General features: G+C 42.2%; 1 protein-coding gene and 1 long non-coding RNA gene across 6 annotated transcripts in view; one reads left to right on the top strand and one right to left on the bottom strand.

Moving 5' to 3' along the window:
- NSD2 (nuclear receptor binding SET domain protein 2) overlaps nt 1-14,474 on the top strand; it is a 105,497-nt gene that overhangs the window by 11,194 nt on the left and 79,829 nt on the right. For 3 of the 5 annotated variants that reach the window (XM_068679686.1, XM_068679683.1, XM_068679684.1), the window contains exon 1: nt 14,102-14,285. The exons of the other annotated variants lie outside the window; for them this stretch is intronic. The gene's annotated coding sequence lies outside the window, so the exon portion shown is untranslated. Of the gene's footprint in view, nt 1-14,101; nt 14,286-14,474 lie in introns of those variants that run through there. 5 annotated transcript variants of the gene reach the window in all.
- Nucleotides 1,695-14,047, bottom strand: LOC137855514 (uncharacterized). The gene is made up of 4 exons (XR_011095777.1): nt 10,604-14,047; nt 10,310-10,439; nt 4,888-5,026; nt 1,695-2,757 (listed from the first exon to the last, which is right to left on the bottom strand). It is a non-coding gene; the product is annotated as an uncharacterized lncRNA (long non-coding RNA).

The following is a 14,474-nucleotide window of genomic DNA, read 5'->3' on the forward strand; positions in this document are numbered from 1 at the left end:
GGTAGTCTAGTGGTCTGCGCACAGAGCTAGGAGCTATGAATGCGTGTTTCAGTCTTGCCTCTGTCACCAAGGTTACTTGTATATTGCTGTGTCCCAGCTCACGTGCACGTGTGCTTGTGGCAAACCTGTCTTCAAGCCTCCGCACTGCAGAGGCACACGCAACCCACGCTTGTGTACCCACGCTCACATTCATGCTGCAGTTGGCCAGATCTGGTATTACCGTTTGGAGAGATTTGTGCCTCTCTAATGAGCTGCTTAACATCTGCCATTGTTTCCTGAAAAGCTGCATAATATCCCGGTGCACTTCTTATTGTGCTCCTTTCACTCTTCCCCACTCCTTCTGGTTCGTCTATTTTTCATATGGTTATCACCACCAGCCTCTCTGGTCCTTGTGCTTTGTCTTAAGCTTGTCATCCCTCAGCTCTTATGCTCCAGAACGGCAGGCTCAGAAGAGTGTAAAAACTCTGCAAACGTTTTCCACGGGCTGCTTAGTCCTACTCAATCTATCAAGTAGTGTGGAGAGGCTGACTCTTTCAATGTCCCTGTTGAAGCTGCTGATAAAATGGTGATGCTGTTAGATTTCCAGTACAACCAGAAAGCTAAAGTCATCTCCTTAAAAAGTCCTGATAAAAATTTAAAAAAACACACTCCACCATCCTTCAGGACTGCCCAGAGTTCCCAGCACTATGGGATCATTCCTGAACAGATCCTCAGAAACTGAATCCATCAGCTGCTGGTCCACCTGCCTCAACATCACAGTGTTACTGAAACTCTGCTGTCCCCTCCAGCGCAACCATTGTCCCACCTCCCATGGTCTACTTAAACTATCCTTCCAGAAATACAACGTGGAAGACTGCAAGGTGCACACTGAAGGCACTGCTCAGAACATCATGATGTATGCAGGTAGATGGGGAGCTGCCAAAATTACTGTTTCCATCTTTAACCTTGCAGTGGAGAGCCTTTAGCACTTTGGGTGCGCTATTTGCCCTATTTAGCCATTGGGCAAGCTCTCACTTCTGCAAGCTGATTCCAGCTGGCTGGATCAAAGGACAGTTTGGAGGTATTTCTCCCCAAATGCTGATCCTCCCAGCTGCTTGCACCTCAGCTTAAGCAGAACCCTGGAGAGCTCCTCCTCCTCCTGCGGCCTCCAGCTGAGTGTCTGTGCAGGGCAGGGGGCACGGAGGCTGGAGTAAGGCACACACAGATCAGAGGTGGCTAAACCAGGGAGAAGCTGGTGGGAAGAGCAGTCAGTGAAAAGAAAATAAGCTAGCAGACAAGCTCTGGTATATTGGCATGTCAGTGGAGGGCTGTGTATAGCAAATGAATAAATGCAGATGCACATGTTTTAGCTATTTCCCCAGGGTGAAGTGAGTAGGAGTGCGATCAAGGAGTAATATTTGCTTCACACTGTCCTGCAAGCACAGCTTCAATATACACATTAGCAAGTATTTATAGGTTGCGTGTCTGGATGATGGAGGAATTTAGACAACAACCTGAGCAATCAGCAGCATAACACAAAATCCCAACAGTCTGATCCCAATCCCAAATTCCTTATTTCTGTGTTACAATTCCACAAGCAATTAAAATGGCTTCTTAGCTGCTATATTATTATAAATAATTTGTCAAGTACTTAACGTATGGGAAGTGGTGTTAATTGTTAGGTATTACTACCCAGGTAAAAATTATACCCCAGTGTTAGGAAGGCACAGCAATATACCATTAACTTGTTTAATATGCCAGCACTGAAAGAGTGATACGTTTTCCTTTTACATTTCTACTACAAGAGCTTGGTTATTACTTTGATCATTTAAATTCTTTCCGCAATAAAGGTGATTCAATGATTTTACAAAGCAAGCTCATCTCTAGAATGTTATAATTTGACAATTTCAAGGCATTTCAACACAGACCCTCGTACAGATGTCATATATCGCATTGCAGATTTCATCCAATAGCAGAAAATGTACTCTGAATGCAATATCATCTTATCAGTATTCTAGCACCATAAGCCCTCTCACTGCAAGCAGGGTACTGTTCATTACAATGAAACTGAAAATGGAATAACTGAAGGATTGATTTATATGACCTTCACTCGGGAATGTTCTAATTCTGACATAATCTCTCTGACTGAAATCCTTAACACTGTATAATTTTGATGTATTACCCTTAAAAAAAAAAAAAAAAAAAAAAAAAGCCGAGATCTGTAGATCAACAGAATACCTAGCATGAAAAAGAGTGGTGCAACAGCTCAGGAAGACTGCACGAAAATGCAGATTGATCACATGACTTCACTCCAAACATTGTCTCAGCCAGCAAATCCAAGAACAGGGCTGAAAGCGAGTGGAAAAACATTATGCGGATGTTTTCACAAATCCACTCTGTCACTCAGAAATCTCTCCAGATTACATATGTTTTTATAGCAAGGATAAGAGCATCTTAATAAGTAAAAGGATGAACCAATCTGTTTACTGAAAGTTGCAGGAAATGTTTAGTAAACAGCTCATTTATGGTGAAGCGTCCAGATCCTGATTCCCGATACACTGCACAAAAGGCTGAAAAACTGCTTTACCAGGCAGCTCTGCCTTACTCCCTCACCAGCTGAATAACCTATTTTATGCTATTCTGTCCTAACATCAGCTTGGCACAGGGACCTGGGGAAGGCTTTTCCATGGTGCGAGGGTATGTTGGACCCATCTGATTGCTAGCAGGTGAGAGCTAGGATGGCCCTGCAGCGTGCTTCTTCAGAATAACAGCTGCTACCTGTAAAGCAAAGTGGCTGGATTTAGACCAAAGTAGAACTATTGGATTGAGAGGTGAATCAGGATGGATCTGTTACTTGGGTTTCTTTTGAGAGAGATAAAGAGAACAATGAGAAGAAGGGACAAAAACTTTCATTGGACAATACAAGTAAATGAATACAGCTTTAGTATCTTACAGAATTAAAAGCAACATGTCACCTAATTTTAAGCAAACTAAAAAACAGAAATCTGCCCCCCCACGCCCCATCCATATTTTTTTCCTGTTCTTAGTGTGCAGTGAAATGAATGCTTGCCTCTTTCCCTCCCACACACTCAGCTCACAGTTCCCACTTAGCCACTTCCCAGTCCTGTTTTGGACAAATCTTTATCTTATCAGGCTTCTCTTGCAAATCCTTCTTCTCTAGAAGCACTTAACATCCTCCTCGTTCACAAATTCTACCTTTTACAAGTGGTGCCTAATCGATCTTACTTTCTCCTGTCTGGAAAGTGGAGGGTTTTATTTCAGAAAGAATTCCTTTTATTCATTGCATTTCATGAGTGCTATGAATACTTGGGTTAATTCTCGCCGATGGTAGTCTCCCCGATGCAGGAACATTGTCTGCTTCAGTGTATTGCACAATGCTGATCCAAGCATATTATTCTCACCTATGAATGGGCCTGTTCCTTATTACTCCCAAAGATCAAACATTGCACAATCCCTCCAGTATTAGTCGCTTATGGATAGTCCGAGCTACAGCTACTGCAGGCACTGCAAAAGCACTACAGCCTGAAAGAGATTATTCCTTCCTTCCTGTATACGTTAGAGTGGATACACCAGGAACTAAAATTGTGCTTAGGGCATAGCAGGAAGTGCCTGACTCTTTTTATGTATTTGTAGAAAGAAAAATGAAAAGGAAAAAAAAAACCTTGGGGAAATTAAATTTAGGACATTTGTTCCCTTTAGCTATATGGACACCGTTTTCATGAACAATAAAGTAAATTATTTATATCAAAAACCATTTTCTACTAAAACATGAAGACCTATTAGCAGCAGACGAAAGAGAAAAGTGCATATTATTTTTATAAGCAGTTAGCACTGTAATTGTTTATGCTGCACATCAACATATATGAATACAATACAGACAAAATCTGATTCCTTGGACTAGAAAATTTAATGTAAAGCCCAGTACTGCAAACCAGTCCTGGCGTGCTTGACTTTCAGTATGAGTTGTTTATTGAATTCTTAAATGAATGTATTTATCGGTAGGAAAATCAAAACAGCAGAGGAAGTAATATAGTCTTAGATTTCCCTATGGTGAATTCATTAGCGGAGTCAATTCTGAAGTCAGCCTGCCATCTTATCCACCAGACAACACTCACTTTCCAACATAATGACAGATGATCATAAAAGCTTAATAGTGTTTTGCAGTGCTGGTAGAGCAAATAAGGATGGGAGCGAAGAAGATCATGGCATCGTTGTCTGACCAATGGCAAACCATTAAGTATGAGAGATTAAGAACTCGACTTTATTAGGATGATTAGCATCACCCTCAACAACTATAAAAAGCTCTCAGTCAAACGGTTCTGACTCACTTGTTGAAGGGTGCTAGCATCTGCAGAGGAAATTCTGGGTATGGGCTGTCACCAGCGGCTAATCCGTCTGGAACAGGTGCACAGGGCTTTGCCAGCACCACTTCACTGCAGGGCCAGGAGCCAGGGGATGCAGCGCATAAAAGGGATGCCCACTTGGAAAAGGGGTTGAACAAAACAAGAAAGGACGTTGCCCCTCTTGGCATCTCTTCTGAGTGGTTTCCGCTGGCAAAGTTATGGTGACTTAGTAGAATTTGGAAGCCTTTCTCCCCTCAGCGCACGTCAGTGGTAATATCCTGCTTGTCCTTCCCTGAGATCAAGTTCTCTGTGGCCACAGCAGCAACTCTTGGTTTACATACTTTTGCAGCTAGTATGCTTATGGTTGTAAACTCAACCCATTTTCTATAATCTGGTGACTGTTAATATTTAAAAATATCACGAGATTGAATAAGGAGCAGATCAACCTAACCTAAGATCAAAGAACGTTTATTGAGCCCTTTCAGGACAGAAGACAGAAATATTGCAAAATTGACTTTCAAATGAACAAACAAGTAATACATACGCAAAATCTCAACTCTGGCAGACGCTGAACCCAATGACATTTGATCTGCAGTGGCATTTGGGTGTCCTGAGTAGGTCAACTGAAGCAGAAGGAAACCTTTCTCAGAAATCATCACTTATCTAGTCCAAGATGGTGGTTTCTGAATGAGATAAAACATTTTTCTTGCATTGTAATTATTTCCATTGACATAGATATGCCCATTAAAAAAAATTACATATGATAGTTGGAGAGGACCCTATAGTCAGTCCTGCACCAGAAAGGCCAGAAGACTTTTTTGAAAGGATTTTTATATCTGAAACACAACATACTTTTCAATACAATACTTTTTTTTTTCCCAATTAAAGTTTTTTCCATTGATGGAGACTGTACCAGTCACTGCTTGATTTCGATTAAGATTACAATTTATTGCAAACCTATTGCATTTATTATTAACCTGAGCTGTAAAAACATTGGTACTAGTAATTATGAAACTTGAGAACAATGTGGGGAAAAAAAAAAAAAAGAAGAGGGAAATGAAGCTCATTAAATGTCTGGTTCCCATTGATTGCCAATAGCTGCTAGTGTTAAATTAAGAGGTTATTTTATTGTCCTCTGCAGCCAACCTCAGCCATACTCCATTCAATAACCAATAATTTAGGTCTTTGAATTAATAATAATTACCAAAAAAAAGTATTCCCCATTTTCTGGCATGCTGTGTTTATTTTAGGATATTAACACAGCAATCCAAATACAACATGTAAGACTCCCTCAGGGCTTTCTGTCTCACATCCCAGACCTTCTGTTTCTTTATAAGCTCTAACAGCCACAGTTATAAGAGATATAAATAGTCTGAAGCACAGGAGAATCTCTCTTCCCTGACAGAATCTTTATTTACAAGCTGTTCAAACCTAAGCAGGTCAAATAGTCCCTTGCTGGCAGGTTAATAAGGCCCACCTGCCAAATAAACCCACCAGTGAACTCCACAGGGCCTACATAAATCCAAAAGGCTTGGACAAGAGAAAAAGATTTTCTCCTTAGGAATCACGCTGAGATGAGATGCTTACAGTTCAAAAGGGGTTCATCTTTCAAACTCCAAAGTGCGTGTCTGCCTGGTGCACACTCGTGAGTGTGCCAAAAGCTTGCAGAACACATGGCTCATACCTTTAGAAGACACCATTATTTAACATTTATATTTCAGTATTGCTTACAGGACACCAACATGCTAAGGGCTCCTGTACTGGTGCCGTACAAACATATAAGACTTTAAAGTCCCTGCCCTTGAGAGTTTTTAGAAGGCAAATATAGTTGGGTCATAAATTAAATCTTTAAAATTATTTAATGCTTGAAATACAATTAATTTGCCTACAATACCATGAAAGGGAAATGGAAGAATTGAATAACTTATTATTTAAGCTGACCTAGAAATTAATTCTCACAAGCCACAGTACATATTTAAATGAATCTTGGCCACTATTGAAGTGGAATTCTGTTCTGGGACCTGCACTGTTCAAACACTACTCTTGAGTAGATGTTTCCCACTAACCAATGACTTCTTTATGGTGTTTCCTAAATCAGATAGGGCCAGCCCTAGCAACAGTCCCAGCGTGGGCATACTCTTAGGTCTTTCCAGAGGCTTAGTCACTATGTTTATATTGCATTGTAAAAAGCACCTCCAAAGTGTCATTCAGATTTATATTTGCTGTTTGTACAGTCAGGAATCTGGTAAGTTCTGAGAGCATGCCTCGTTATTTATTAGTTTTAGAATGGCTTCAAGCAGATGAAGACAGCCAGCCACACAGCAGCAAACTGTGGTTGGGCAGCAGGAGGTGTTACCATCCCCGGCCCGAGCCTCTGAAGCAGGACCTCGTGATCCATTCATGAAGGGAGTCAGCTTACCTTCGCACACCAGGCTGGAAACCGTGTCAGGGCCCGAGCTGATTCACAAACAGATTAGATGTCACTGCCTCAGAGGTGGCAACAGCAAACAGGGAGGGAAATATACAGCTGGAGAGGCAGTGTGTGTTCGTGCAGGGGGTGGGGATCACCAGACCAATTTTAAGTAGCCAGTGGAAGGCTGGTAAAGTTCTCTAGCATATTATAAGTCATGCATCCATAGCAGACACACAGGCAGTCTGCCGCCTGCCTGCAAAAATCCTCAGGGACACATTACAGGCAAATCAGGGAACACAAACAGTCATGCAGCTATTCTGTCCTGCAGGACTAGGATGTGCTAGGCCAGACTCCCTGCAGGTGGTGGGGGTTACAGCTGTATTAAAACACAGAGGACTGGGGCTGCAAGGAGACAACTCGCATACATAACGCTAAGCACGTGCATTTGCCAGAGTGACTCCAAATAAAAGTCAAATGTAAGTGTTTTACAAGTGTACGTGAAACAAGGAACATGTAGAACGTGCCTTTAAGCTGGCATCTTGCAGCAAAGCATTTAGTCGCACTGGAAAGACCTCTGTCAGGTCACTGGAGGCATCACTGTTTCGGGAGTATGGTTTTTCAGATGAGCTGCATTCTGGAAGCAGCGTACTTCCAGTCAAAGGCAAAAGTAGCATTTCTAGTCCCTCTAAAGGCTCCTGGGGTAAGAAAGAAGCTGAGGCCTAGATATACAGGTTGAGCACTTGAATGGCACTCAGAATTCAGGAGTCTATGTCCTTCTTTGGACCACTGCAAACAATTTATTTTCAAACCTAGAAGATGCACATAACCTCAGCCCTTCAGCAGATACCATGTACCCAGTTGCTGTAGCAATTGCAAGAGGAGGAGTGTCTAACACACGATGGCTTGCGTCCATGGGAATGCTGCTATTATTAGCACAGCAGTACTACAACCATGCTCAGCTTCGGCGTGAGACAACAAAGTGAGTGAACACTCATGGGGGATGCCTCCTACATGCTGGCTAAGCCCAACACCTCTTCTCCGATGAGTGCAGTCTTAATTTGAGTCACAGTTTAGTTCAGCTGGTGTAGATGCAGCTGAAACAGGGCGATGTTTCTGTACTGGATGAACTGGACGTAGATCCAGCGCTGGAGCACGAACTGCCATGGTGGGATCACTCTTGCATTTAGGGTTGAGCTGCTGACAGTGAACCGCAGTACAGCTCCCGCAGGCAGCTCAGCAGCCACCTTTCACTCCCTGCTAGGGCTTGTTCACCAAGCAAGTGTCTCATAATACGCCTGCACCGATTTGCAAAGTGTAAGCTCTGGCTCATTAACAATAACTGAAGCGAACAAATATAGCTTAGAGGAGCTAGCATATCAAGCTCAAGAACATGGTTAAATGTGCAAGAAACACATCCTACTCCCTTCAGTTTTCACAGCAAAAACAGGACAGGTGATAATTTAGCAGTTCGGCCTTCATTTGCAAACCTGCCCATCCTATGGCTCAAATCCAGTTGCTTCAGCCCTTATGAAGTACACTTGCACATACTCAACAACAATATAAAACAAGTGCTAGAAATCTTATATAAATTCCCCAAACAGTTCTCAAAATTAGTGGATATTTCTGAAAATGTCTGTCAGCGAGCATTCTTCTCAAGACATATATACTGAGTAAATGGGATATGATCACGGCCACAATTTCTCAGTACAGGAAATTGCCAGCCACCAACATAATTAGAAACAGTTCATATGATCAAATTAATCATTCAAAAAAGAGCAATTACTGTTAACAGAATAATGGCATGCCTTAAAGAAGAATGAAATTAACCTTTAGGACTGACAGAGTTACCCTCACCATTCTGCATAGAGGCTGCAAAGATTAATATATGTGCAAAATAAAACATTGCATTAGAGTCTGCTGAAAACAGAAGTAGCATTATCTATCTGGCCTATTCAACCCTTAACAAACTTTATTCTTTGGCACTGGCATACAGTGGAAATATCAATAGTCACTTCTCTGCCAAAACGAAAGAAAGCCTTCGAGACTTATATTGCTGTAGAACTTAGCACTTTGCGCTTATCGCTGAACAATAATTATGTGAAGATTAAACATAAATCATAATTTGAAATGCAACAGAATTAACAGTAAAACCTATGTTGTAGATCCTCAGAAGCTGAGAATTGAGCTTCTGTCTTAACAAGCTAAAATCTAGAGACTAATACCAAATATATTCCAAAAAATTGTAATTTTGCTCTAATGCTAAATAATAGTTATGATTATGAACACATTTTGGTATTTATACTTCTAAGTGAGATTATGTTTATAAACATAACATACTATGCAGTCAATAGAGGGAGGAGTTACTGTGTTTTAAATCCTCAAGCTTTGTATTCCCACAAACATTAGACTTATTTTACTCTGAATGTCAGCAACATTTAAAGTAAGTCATACCGATGCTGAAGATAGAGGCATAATTTCTATAGACAAGTTTATCAGTGCACTGAAGTCCCTTTTACTAGGCTGGAGCATGTTAGCTACTTAGAATTAGTATACAGCTGTTTTTTACCATCCCAACACTGGAAAACAGCAGGGATATGATCCTCAGTTTTCCTTTCTCCTGCCCTCTGCCTTCCCCTGAAGATGTAACCCACTCCCTCATGTCTTCAGCATTCCTTTTGCTCGCTCAGTGACACTTCCCTTCCTTCTGCTTAGCATAAATGATGCAAACAGAAAGAGACTATTTGTGAGAAGTGACATCTGATCCCATTATTTTCCTAACTGAAAATGTACCTGCTAAACAGATTGGTGCACAACTCATAGTAAGAAGATTCACATTTAACTGTATATTTTCACTGACATTAAAATTTCTTACTCTGAACTGTATGTGAGCTATACAGTATAGTTGCACTTTGGATGTCTCTCATTTGGACAATTACATTAGAAATTCTCTAAGCAGATTACTTTCTTTTTCTTGAAGAATCAACTTTCAATTAAAAATACTATTACTCCATTTTATCTGAGATTTTACAAAACATACAAAAAGTCTGAAAAGCCTGTTCTTTCTCATTTTTGACTTTATTTTAAAGAATTCTAATACACAATGCTGAAATTTTAAATTACCATTTTTATGAACTTTCATTCAGATTAATTGGCCAGTGCATTTGTAGGCTCCCAAGCATTCATTTAGTACTACAATTCCAGAATTACTATGCTACAGTTAAAGTATTTTGTAATGCTGTTTTAAGTTTTATACTTAAGTTTATATTAAGTTTTAATATAAAATATGAAGTTTCATAAAGTTTATAAAGTTGTTAATACAAGTTTATATTAAGTTTTTAATACTTAAATCTACGACAGCAGCTTGCTTTCTTTGTATTAAGCAGAATGGAGCATGTTGCCTGCCCAAAAACAAATGTATAGGAGCTGATAAAGATTTTTCTTAGCAGTCTTGACGGCACGTGGACTGACACAATGAAGGATCAGTGGCTCTGTCTATCTACACCTAACACAGCTGAGGATAGGTTCAGACAGGTTGGAAATAACCATTACTCACTATTAATCCTAAGAAAAAACATGGACTGCTGGCTGAAGCCAGTGCTCAGGTGATGGGCTGCCAGCTTCCAGCATGAAAGAGCAGCCATGGTGATGAGGGACAACACTGGGAAGATCTCTCTGCATCAGTGCTACAACAAAACAGAATAGGCAGTATTAACTTTCCCAGTGCATTCACGTTTTGAAGTAGAACTACAATGCCTTCAGTGTTTAGCCTGAAGAGGTGGAAAAAGCCAGTGAAACAAAATATCTACGTTTGTGGGTTCTATATGGCCTAGTACATCCCTTATCTCACCTGCAGGACAGTAAACACTGCGGATAGGCTGTGCAGTTGGGAGGATCTGATTTACTCATCAGCTGCGCTCACTTAACTTCAGTACAACTCTACATTGCTGCCAAGATTATCTGTATCCAGAAGAATATTTACTAACTAGACACTGATGTGAAAACCTGAAACAAAAATAAAAGACTTAAAAAAACAGAAAGCAATCAGGAGAAAAATATAAACATGAAGTTCTTTCCACAAAGATCTACAATTAGATTAAGCATGCTTGCTAACTACCCCTCCATTATGTTTGACCTGTGGCAGGAGAATGGCAAAGCTTTAGCATAGGGACTGCAAAACTCCCTTATTTCTCATAGTGAGAGTTACCTCAAAACACGCCCCATCCCCTTGTTAACAGAGCTGACCAGGCTCACAGGGGAGAGATTTTTGCACCGTTGCATGGAATAATGCCACACACATTTGATTAGTTTCTGAGCTCTGACTAACACAGTGAAACCATGCTGACTACAATGTGGGCCTTACTTAGCCTTTCAGATGCTCCGGTCCCTGTGATGGCAACAAAAATAATCACCTTCCTTCTGCCTTAGAACTTCTATGTATCATAACATATGTCTAAGGTCAGGGGCACTGCCTACCATTATAGCTGAATAAATAGTGAAAATGTTCTTGAAATAGTGTTTTAATTGCAAATTATCCTTCCGCCTACTAGCTAATTAATAACCTCTAAAACATTTAAGTGTTTCTAGAACAATACACAACACTACATTTATTTAAATTCCTTTGAGTTGAACAGATATTGATCTTGATACTATTTGTTAATACAATATGTCCATAAAAGGTGAAATTAAAACAATCAAATTTTAGATACCAAATGAAACATGACTCAATAAATGAATACTATGATCTACTCTAGCTATACATCATTTGGCTTCAATGACCTGTTCTGCTACCTAAGAAACATCAAACTGAAAAAAATACTTTCAAACTCAAAATTACTATCAAAGAGGATAAAACTCCCAAGAGGTTTGTTCTGGAAATTTAGAAACTAGAAGCAGATTAGGGGACATTTACTTCGATTATTTCAAGGCTATCACTCAAAAGTAACATACTGAGACTCTTGTTAGCACAACCTCCTTCTACACTGCACATGCAGTCGTTCACACCTGTTCAATAGAGTTTAAAACTTTTTTGAACTCAGCTTTGAAAAACATAAAATAACTATCTACTTTCAGAGAGTCAACCTCATTGGGTAATGCCATGGAAAAAAGAATTTTATTATCTTGATAGGAGCTCAAGAAAACAGTCAATTGTTTTTGAAGTTGGAAAATTGCATACACAGTTTCTCATTAAAAGGGCCTTGCTTTTCAACAAATTCGCAATAATGTCTAAGTATAGTCTGAAACGGTGCCTTTCCAGTTAACATCTTTCACTTTCCAACATAAGCTTCACTGTACATTTGCATGGTGGGTCTATTAGGATGTAATTAGGTGGTTGCAAATCTTAATAGCGCAGACAAGGCCAATGATCTATACGAGCTGAAAGGAGTAAGAAAGATTTGTTGTCACCTTGACCATGATAGCAAAATCCTTCCACTTAAATCTTAAACAACTGACAGAGAAGACAAACATGAAAACTGCAATATCTGGAGGATCTTATGCTAGTCCTTATATCTTGTCCTTACTAGTAAGGACAGAAATAAAAAAAATAAATAAAAATCATAGAGATAGTTAATAAACCTGAGCACAGAATTTGTTGCAGAGAGTAGATAGTGCATTTGAAGTATATCAGTTACCGGTAACTAACCTGGTTCCTTACATAAATAATCTTCTGCAGAAAACAGCAAGAACCCCTGAAAACATAACATGCTTCATACTTTCAGTTTGTTTGTTTGTTTTCTCCTTACATTGTTGCTCAACTGTGGAAGAAAAGCACTCCTATATATGCCATTATGTAGCAAAACTGCAGGATCCGCATACTTGTACGTCTATTAATTTGTGTTGATACAGTGCCTCTATCTTTAATTAGAAAACACTTTTTCTGTAAACACATAACTGATCTTGAAAAAAATGGAAACTAGAAATTTGTCACAATGTTTATTTCAAATTAACTATTTTACAATGTAACAGCTCTACATTTTTCTTTAATGCTGTAAAAACTGACATTCAGAAGCTAAATCTCACGTTCCTAACATCTTTATGTGTTTTTTTTTTTTTTAAATAGAAAGGTGGAAAAACAAGTCCAAGTACCTTTATCACTAGAGATAGATTTCCTTCAGCCACTTTGAGATTAAAGTTTTAATCAGCCCCTGATTAAGTTTCTCATTACTAAGTAATTAGCACCAAGTGCAAACTGTTCGACTGTTAACTGCTGTTTGGGGGAAGTTGCACCCCCGTTAAACCCATGGCAAAGACCCCACAGACCATGACCTCTACCAGTAAGGACTGGACAGGGTGGCTCGAGGATTTCCATAGCAAATGGGACAACAGCAAGGATGGATGGTGCTGGGGTGCTGCCCTGCTCCATTACCTCCTGATCACCTTTTGGGGTGAGCCAGGCCTCGCAGCACCCACAGGCGATGTCCTTTAGCCCTGGCCAACATTCCCCAATCCTTTCTCAGCCCCTTATGGCTCAGAGGGATTTGCTGTTACCTGCTTTGCATTACCCGCTGCGACAGCTCATGGGAATATTTGTTCCTATCAGAGCATGACAGATATTTAACGATTTGGCCTGAAAAATAGCTGTGCTTCCAATTGGCAAATTGCAAGCACATGTACTTATTTTGATGCGAGCGAGAACAAATAAACCAGGCCCTGCTTCCCGAGGAAGACAGCCCCGGTAATTCGCAGCCAGGCGCGTTTCGGTCCTCACAAACCATCCCAGAGCCTCGGGATCGTGTGCAGCGGTGGGGAAAGTCAAAACATTTGGCTTAGATCAGGGCTTTATTTCAGAAGAGCGCACATGTGCTGGGTGAGGAGGGCACGGTTACCAGACGCCCCCGCGTAGAAGGCTGAGAGAGGGGGAAAAAAAAAAATAAAAAGATGAAGAGGTAAAAAAGAACATAATATAATAAAATATGAGGAAAAAGGTGATAAAAAACGCGCTGTCGCCCACCTGGGACCCCCCCCCCCACCACACACACGCACACCCTCGAGGGCCCCACACAGCTCCCGCCTTCAGCCTCCCCGCCCGCCCTCCCCTGGGTCCGCCACCGCCGCCGGCCCTGTCAGAGCGGGCGGGCGGCCCGCGCGCCGCTCCCGCAGCCCCGCGCTGCTGCTGCTGCTGCCGGCGCTGCTGCTGCTGCTGCCGGCGCTGCTGCTGCTGCTGCTGCTGCCGCCGCCGCCGCTTCTACCGCTGGCACTGCTGGCGCTGCTCCCGGCCGCGCGTGCGGGCGGCTCCGTGCGGGGGGATTTGAAACAGCCGCTCCGGGGGCAGCGCAGCGGCGGCGCCCAATCAGCGGCCGGGATTTTTCGCGCTGGTTCTGGCCGGAGGAGGGGGCGGGGCCGCCGCGCAGGAGCCGCCGCCGCCGTTGCCGTGTCCGCGTCCCTTCGGCTCCCGCCGCCGCCGCCGTCTCCTCCTCCTCCTCCTCTTCCTCCTCCTCCTCCTCACAGCTCCCCCGGCGCCCAGCTCCCGCCACCGCCGCCGCCGCCTCACGCCCGGCTCCCCGGGGGGAGAACGATGCGCTAGGGCACAGGTCAGTGAGCCGCCGCCGGGCTGCTTTGCTCTCCCCCTTTCCCCTCAGAGGGAGGCACCGGGGCACGTTCCCGCAAGGCCCCGCGGGCGGGAGGCGGGAGCGGGGTGGCGGCTGTGGCGGCTGTGGCGGCTGTGGCGGTGGCTCTGGTGGTGGTGGCTCTGGTGGTGGCTCCGTCGCCCTCCGGGATGT

The sequence above is a fragment of the Anas acuta genome, chromosome 4 (assembly GCF_963932015.1).
Source record: "Anas acuta chromosome 4, bAnaAcu1.1, whole genome shotgun sequence".
NCBI lineage: Eukaryota > Metazoa > Chordata > Aves > Anseriformes > Anatidae > Anas > Anas acuta.